Source organism: Euleptes europaea, chromosome 20 (assembly GCF_029931775.1).
Source record: "Euleptes europaea isolate rEulEur1 chromosome 20, rEulEur1.hap1, whole genome shotgun sequence".
In the NCBI taxonomy this organism is placed as follows: Eukaryota; Metazoa; Chordata; class Lepidosauria; order Squamata; family Sphaerodactylidae; genus Euleptes; species Euleptes europaea.
Genome location: NC_079331.1, coordinates 9,524,128 through 9,532,498, shown reverse-complemented (window position 1 = coordinate 9,532,498; position 8,371 = coordinate 9,524,128). Strand labels below are relative to the sequence as shown.

The window sequence follows — 8,371 nt, the reverse complement described above, 5'->3', positions numbered from 1 at the left end:
TTGGCTCACAAGCACACACACACACCTTTACGAGGGAATAGCGATATCTACATTTTAAAAATTAAGTAACTAAACAAATGGCCCTAACCCTCCCCCCAGTGTCCTGTTCAAAACTGGGGTAAGGAATCAAGACGAGAGTCAAGTTACTGGAGCTAACTGGAATTACTAGAGTGTTGGAATCCTAGATGACCAGTGGGGGTGGGGGGATGGCACCTAAATGGAAGAGATTTAAGCTGTGTCCCAATGCGCTGATGTCATAAGACAAAGAAGAGTTGGTTTTTATATGCCAACTTTCTCCACCACTTAAGAAAGAATCAAACTGGCTTACATTCACCTTCCCTCCCCACAACAGACACCCTTTGAGGTAGGTGGGGCTGAGAGAGCGTGACTAGCCCAAGGTCACCCAGCTGGCTTTATGCATAGGAGTGGGGAAACCAACCCAGTTCACCAGGTTAGCCTCCGTCGCTCATGTGGAGGAGTGGGGAACCAAAACCAGTTCTCCAGATCAGAGTCCCCCGCTCCAAACCACTGTTCGTAACCACTACACCACGCTGTTAATCCCCCATGCACACAGAAGTGACGTCAGCATGTCGCTGGGGGATGCTGGGGTCACTCTGGCATTGGGACCGTAGAGTTTTGCCCAAATGCCAGAGCATTCGCAACATATTTATTTAGAACCCCGCAATACATAATAATCGTTCAAAACCAGAGGAAAGGCGAATTGGGAATTAGTCTTAGCAGTGCTTTCTATGGTTTGAACACAGATAGCCTGATGTCTCTATTAGTGAACAAGAGCAACTCACCCAGCTACCTCCTAGCTGAACATATAGTGTCAGCTAAGTCTCTTTTAGCACCTGTTCTTCTGAGTCCCATAAAAATCCTTTTCTGCCATTCCCTTCCCATACTGGCTAGTCTATCATCCCACCTACCCATCCACGAGGAGGGGCCATGGCTCAGTGGTAGAGCAACTGCTTGAGGTGCAGAAGGTCCCAGGTTCAATCCCTGGCATCTCCAGTTAAAGAGACCAGGCAAGTAGGTGATATGAAAGACTCCTGCCTGAGACCCTGGAGAGCCACTTCCAGTCTGAGTAGACAATACTGAATTCGATGGACCAGGGGTCTGATCAGTGGCGAACTGGGTCTAAAAATATTGTGGGGCTGGGGCTCAGTGGTAGAGTATCTGCTTGGTGTACGGAAGGTCCCAGGTTCAATCCCTGGCATCTCCAGTTAAAGGGACTAGGCAAGTAGGTGATGTGAAAGACCCCGGAGAGCCGCTGCCGGTCTGAGTAGACAATGCTGACTTTGATGGACCGAGGGTCTGATTCAGTAGAAGGCAGCTTCGTGTGTTCATGTGTTCAATATTATCTTGAGTTAAAGGTTTAATTTTCTTTCTCAGAGAGTCATATTTGGTCCCGTACCGAGGCTCGTTTTGACTGTAGAAGCACAGTTTGCAGACCCCTGGTCTACATGTTAGTTTTCAAAGGTCTTTGATTTAAGCCACATCAATCGATTGTTTAACAGTTGTTGGAAAGGCATCGATTTTCTCCCTCCCTCTAAGCGCCGACTTTATTTGGCAGTTGGTAACGTGGGATGTTATGTGATTTCCGAGATGCAGCTGATAAATTGGGCACATCTCATAAGGCCTCTGCTTTAACAGCTGGATAGAATTAATCCCCAATATCCATTAGTGGTGATTTTAAAGTCTTGCAATTACTGATGTGGCCTTTGCAGAAACTAAATCTTTAATAACACAATTTTAGAAGCAGCGTGAGTGTCATTAGAGGAGGAAATAGGAAGAGACGGCAACTTTGGTGCAAGCGAGCCAGGGACATGGTGCTAATGAAGAAATTAATACATCAAAAGGAAATCGCAGCAACGTACAAATTAAAAAAGACCTAAGAATGTTCATAACCAATCCTACAATGGCTATCTGGGGTTTATTTCTGCGAGAAAAGTACCATACGTTGATCACACGCTGTTTGGGGCATGGTTGTTGAAGCAGCGCAGAGTTTATTTGATCGTGGATGAAATTCACTGAAAGAAAAATAAAAGGGGGGAATAGAAATGTTAAAAGTCATATTTCTAAAAGAAACACATTATTTGTTGCTTCTGACAATTGTCATTTTTTAAAAAATTGGAAGGAGAAATGATTGAGTTGCCCTGGTTCCTTGGTATCTATGAGGAAGAACCAGTGTGGTGTAGTGGTTGCGGTGGACTCTGATCTGGAGAACCAGGGTCGATGCCCCACTCTTCCCCATGAAGCCAGCTGGGTGACCTTGGGCTAGTCACAGTTTTTTCAGAACTCTCTCAGCCCCACCTCCCTCACAAGGTGTCTGTTGTGGGGAGGGAAGGGAAGGAAATTGTAAGCCGGTTTAAATCTTCTTAAAAGGTAGAGAAAGTTGGCATTTAAACTTCTTCTTCTTCTTCTTCTTCTTCTTCTTCTTCTTCTTCTTCTTCTTCTTCTTCTTCTTCTTCTTCTTCTTCTTCTATTTCCATAAAGGGCTGCACCCTTTGCAAGGAAAGAAACAGAGGGAAAAGTAAAATCCCTCCAACATGTGCATTTATTTATTTCTGTGCAATTTCCCCAGTCTAAATTGCCCTTGGAAGCTACTGTTATATATAGGGTGGGGAATAAGGCCTGGTTTAAACATGAGACTGGAGACGGCCAAGGGCTTCCCTAGGCAGCATGGTATAAGCTTAGGGTTGCCAGGTCCCTCTTCGCGGGAGGTTTTGGGGGAGGAGCCTGAGGAGGCCGGGTTTGGGGAGGGGAGGGACTTCAATGCCACAGAGTCCGAATTGCCAAAGCAGTCATTTTCTCCAGGTGAACTGACCTCTATCGGCTGGAGATCAGTTGTAATAGCGGGAGATCTCCAGCTGGTACCTGGAGGTTGGCAACCCTATATAAGCTCCACCTCTCTTTTAAACTGGGCTGCAATCCATTCAAAACACTCGTGTGTCCCAGTGTCATTCAACTGCACTGGGATAGACACTTGCAGGACAGAAAAGTATTAAAATTAAGGATTGCAAAGATTAGACACGGTGTGATTCCACACAATGAATAGACTAATATTAATTTAAGGCTGATGGCACTTAACACACACACACACACAATTTAAGGCTGGACTTCTCTACACAGCGCCCTAACTACAGTGACTGTTTTTCTTTCCATCTCTGTCCTTCACCAAATGCGCGTGTGTATATTTAATGAGCGGATGAAATCCCTCTCTGCATGGATCATAAATGAATATTACAGGCACCGTTTTCACTTATACGGCGCGGTGTTAAAAGTCTATTTGTAAAAGCAATTTGTACCTTCAGTGATCTACGCTCGGCGAAAATATCAGCAATCTCTCGAAACACGGAGAAAATTGTCATGTAGTATTTGCCATGATACATCAAATTATGCCCCGTTTTGGGGGGGCATGACGGTAATTTGAACTCTTTTCTTCATCGATTTTTGGGATAATAGGAACTGAAAGAGATGAAAGCATGACATAGAGGGTGCCAACACTGAGGAACTGCCGTCGGGAAAGTGGGGGAAATAAAGCCACAATTCAAATGCCGGAATTGAGTTTACCTTTTTGAACACATGAACGCATGAAGCTGCCTTATACTGAATCAGACCCTTGGTTCCTCAAAGTCAGTACTGTCTACTCAGACGGGCAGCGGCTCTCCAGTGTCTCGGGCAAGGGTCTTTTGCATCACCTACTTGCCTAGTCCCTTTAACTGGAGATGCCAAGCAGATGCTCTGCCACGGACTCCACTCTGTCGCCTGGAGATCAGTTGTAATAGCCAGAGATCTCCAGCTACTACCTGGAGGTTGGCAACCCTAACCCCCCATCCCCCACCAGTGGCCAGGGGGGACTTGGCAACCCTACTTTCTGGAAACTTGCTACACATACAGAAAGTTATCTTCTCCAAATGGACTCTTTAAACCCCACACGTGAGAGGAATTAGGCTTACAAAGGGCTTTTTAAAATAGCGATGACATGTTTCTGACTCTTCAAAAGAGCCGCCTACATGAAGTCTCGCATATTAATGGCGGTTTTAGCTAGTAGCAGCAATTTGCTCGAAAAACTTGGTTTTCTTTGGGGGAAGAAAAAGAATACGGCCGTCGTTTGCCGTCCAAATCTCCGTGCTCAGAGGTGCAACAAAGGGATAGTGTGGGTGTTAACGAGCAATCGTGGCAATCTTACCAATCAAGCCAACCTTTTACAATATATGCACAAAAAGGCTTCGATTTAAAAAAAAAAACGGCGTGTGGTTTTTAAACACAAAAGAAAGCCTGCAATTGGCAAAGTGGTTGACTTGTAATAACGAGTTTCCTGGTTGTTGCACCTTTCTTTCTTTCTTTCTTTCTTTCTTTCTTTCTTTCTTTCTTTCTTTCTTTCTTTCTTTCTTTCTTTCTTTCTTTCTTTCTTTCTTTCTTTCTTTCTTTCTCCCTCCCTCTTTCTTTCTTTCTTTCTTTCTTTCGTTCTTTCCCTACCCACCTCCCTCCCTCCCCTCTTCCCCTCCCTCCCCTCTCCCTTTCTTTCTTTCTTTCTTTCTTTCTTTCTTTCTTTCTTTCTTTCTTTCTTTCTTTCTTTCTTTCTTTCTTTCTTTCTTTCTTTCTTTCTTTCTTCCTTCCTTCCTTCCTTCCTTCCTTCCTTCCTTTCTTTCTCTCTCCCTCCCACTCCCTCCCTCCCTCTTTCTTTCTTTCTTTCTTTCTTTCTTTCTTTCTCTTTCTTTCTTTCTTTCTTTCTTTCTTTCCCTCCCTCCCTCCCTCCCTGGAGATCAATTGGAATGATAGAATAAATCCAGGTCCATCCAGCAGTGGAGTGGGAGGGGGGAATGGCCCTAGAAGGGGAGAGGAAGGGGCAGCCTGCCTGCTCAGCAGGCCATGTGTGCCCCCCCTGCCACCACTGGGCTGGCCCAACCCAGGTGTATGGGGAAGGCCATCAGCCCACCAGGAGAAATCCCAATGGCTACAACGGCCAGTCTGTTCTTGGGGGACTCTCGGTGAAGTTGTTAATCCCAAGAACCGAAAAGATACCCCAATGCACTGAAGTTGAGATGAACTGGGAGGATTCCATTGCGTGCCATCTATCAAAATGTTTCAGAGCAAAACTAAAAGGCACCATGCATCCCTGCCCTCTACCTGTTACACCCTTCTATACCCATTGACTTCAATGAATGCAGAAGGGTGTAACTCTGCTTAGCACCATTATTCTTCTCCTCTACTCCAAATGGCTTCAGGTTCATATGGCCACTCCTTTGCGTGGCCTTCATAAGAAAAGCCCTGCTGGATCAGACCCAGGCCCATCGAGCACAGCAGTCTGTTCACACAGTGGCCAACCAGGGGCCTCTAGGAAGACCACAAACACGACGACTGCAGCAGCACTGTCCTGCCTGGGTTCCACAGCACCTAATATATTCGGCATGCTCCTCTGGTCCTGGAGAGAATAGGTATGCATCCTGACTAGTGTTCATTTTGACTAGTAGCCATGGAAAGCCCTGTCCTCCATGAGCATGTCCACTCCCCTTGGAAAGCCTTCCAAGTTGGCAGCCATCACCAGATCCTGGGGCAGGGAGTTCCACAATTTAAATCTTTGCTACTCGGTTAGAATGCTGGACTAGGATCTGGGAGATCCAAATTCAAATCCACACCCTGCTGTGGAAGTGTGGCGAGCGACCTCGGGGCAGTTATACATGCTACGAGGATGAACGTTGTGAGGACAAAGTGGAAGAGAATGACAAAAGTTGCGTGGCTACCCAACTTAGATATATAGATGAAGTAAATTAAAAAAGGGTCCTTGAATATCAGGTAGTCTTGATCTGCATCAAATATATATTTTAATATAACCAAACAGACATCATAATTCCCCTCCCCATTCGCACCCAAACACTTAAATTACTCTTGAATTAGTAAACCCATCTTCTGAATTCCTTTTTTTTTTTTTTTTAGTGAAATGCAGGTGATGAGCTGCCGGTCCCCAGGGAAATCAAAAACCTCATCGGCACATATTACTATTGCTTCAGTCATAGCGAGAAGAAATGACTCACCGAAGAGAAGGAGAGATGCCGAGCAATGCACACGCGGGTCTTAAAGCAATAAGAACATTTATGAGGATAATCCAGAGCAATCAAAGACAGCGAATCTTCATTAATGAGCGACATATATCAATGACGCCTTTCCCCGGCTACACAAATGCACATGTGCCTTTGGCTCACCAACTCCAGTGCTCTGGGTTAAAACTGCAACTTGCCAACAAGACATCGGCAATGCTTGAAAATAGGGTTGCCAACCTCCAGGTAGTAGCTGGAGATGTCCTGCTATTACAACTGATCTCCATCCGATAGAGATCAGTTCACCTGGAGAAGATGGCCACTTTGGCAATTGGACTCTAGGGCATTGAAGTCCCTCCCCTCCCCAAACCTCGCCCTCCTCAGGCTCTGCCCCCAAAAACCTCTCGCCGGTGGCAAAGAGGGACCTGTCAACCCTACTTGAAAAACAAAGAAGGGGATAGAGAAGAGGGGAAGGGAAGGAAGCTAAATTGTGGAACTCCCTACCCCAGGATCTGGTGATGGCTGACAACTTGTAAGGCTTTAAGAGGGGAGTGGACACGTTCATGGAGGATGGGACTTTCAGTGGCTACTAGTCAAAATGGATATTAGACGTGGTGCATATCTATTTTCTCCAGTATCAGAGGAGTATGCATATTATATTAGGTGCTGTGGAACACAGGCAAGGTGCTGCTGCAGTCATCTTGCTTGTGGGCTTCCTAGAGGCACCTGGTCGGCCCCTTTGTGAACAGACTGCTGGACTTGATGGACCTGGGTCTGATCCAGCAGGACCTTTCTTTTGTTCTTATGTCCCCATACCTGTGAGCCAAACAAATTAGGCTAATGAATTAAATGCGGCAAAGTGGGATATAAATACATAGTGTATATTTTAGAAAGAGGGGGACTGTTCCGTCACAATGGCTTGTATCTGACCACTCTAGTCAGCCAAGTGTGGACCCTTCCTGCAACAGAATGAGTGATGGGAGAAAGATACTTTGTGCATGCTCAAAAGCACTTCTTTAGAAGAGGTTCAGAGATTAACCTTGGCATAAAAGAGTTAATGACTCTATAAAGGAAGCCACAGCCCTCAATTTGCAAGATCTGAGCAAGGCTGTTAAGAATAGGAAGTTTTGGAGGACATTGATTCATAGGGTCAATAAGAGTCCAAAGTGACTTGACGGCACTTAACACACACACACAAGAAAAATGGCTGAGATTGGGGGGAGGGGGAAATCTCCATCAGGTTTCTCCTAATCCCCTTTCATAGAAACCTGGAGTTTTGCAACAAAGAAGTTGTAGGAAGCGTTGGGCTGTCTCAGCGTGTCCTCAGTGTGTTTAGAGGACGATTCCACCACTTTTGGATCGTATGTTCAGTGGGACGCTCTTGAAAGATGGCTGACAGATCATCAGAAGTTGGCAACATCTGGTATTGTGTAGCATAATTGGTTCCATTATCACCTCTCTGCAATCTTGACAATTTCCCCCTTATTAAAAGAGTATCTGTGTGGCTGCAGGTGAGATAAGAAGACAGACATCCCGGCTAATTTATGACAGAGCACACATTCTGGTGACACGATCCCTGTCGAAGAAGGTGGCGTTGTCATTAAAAAGTTAACGGCAGTGTGGTTAATGTGGTTCACAGTTTCCTTCGTGAACACTAGCAGGTGGGTGTGAGGCACGCGTGACGGCTTCTTGTGAGTATATGTGTAGGGAGATTGTGGGCCAGTGACCATGGAACGTTAATGTTGATTATTAAGGGAGGGAGGTTGTGGGCTGTGTCAACTTGTCAAAGAGAAGAAACAACTGGGAAATGACCTTCTCCAGGATACAGGATTGCCAACACTGCTTTGGCAAATGGTGGGTGGAGAGAGTGATTGGGGTTTGGAGAGGGAGGGAGGGAGGGGGAGAGAGAGAGAGAGAGAGAGAGAGAGAGAGAGAGAAGAAAGAAAGAAAGAAAGAAAGAAAGAAAGAAAGAAAGAAAGAAAGAAAGAAAGAAAGAAAGAAAGAAAGAAAGAAAGAAAGAAAGAGAGATCCGAATTCAAATCCACACCCTGCTGTGGAAGTGTGGCGAGCGACCTCGGGGCAGTAATACATGCTACGAGAAAGAAAGGAAGGAAGGAAGGAAGGAAGGAAGGAAGGAAGGAAGAAAGAAAGAAAGAAAGAAAGAAAGAAAGAAAGAAAGAAAGAAAGAAAGAAAGAAAGAGGGAGGGAGAGAGAGAGAGGAAGGAAGGAAGGAAGGAAGGAAGGAAGGAAGGAAGGAAGGAAGGAAGAAAGAAAGAAAGAAAGAAAGAGAGAGAGAGAGAGAGAGAGAGAGAGGAAGAAAGAAAGAA

At 45.4% G+C, this 8,371-nt stretch overlaps 1 non-coding gene across 1 annotated transcript; it reads left to right on the top strand.

Annotated features, from left to right (window-relative positions):
- Nucleotides 1–939: 939 nt before the first annotated feature.
- On the top strand, nt 940–1,014 carry TRNAL-GAG (transfer RNA leucine (anticodon GAG)). Its single transcript has one exon. It is a non-coding gene; the product is annotated as a tRNA-Leu (tRNA).
- Nucleotides 1,015–8,371: the final 7,357 nt, after the last annotated feature.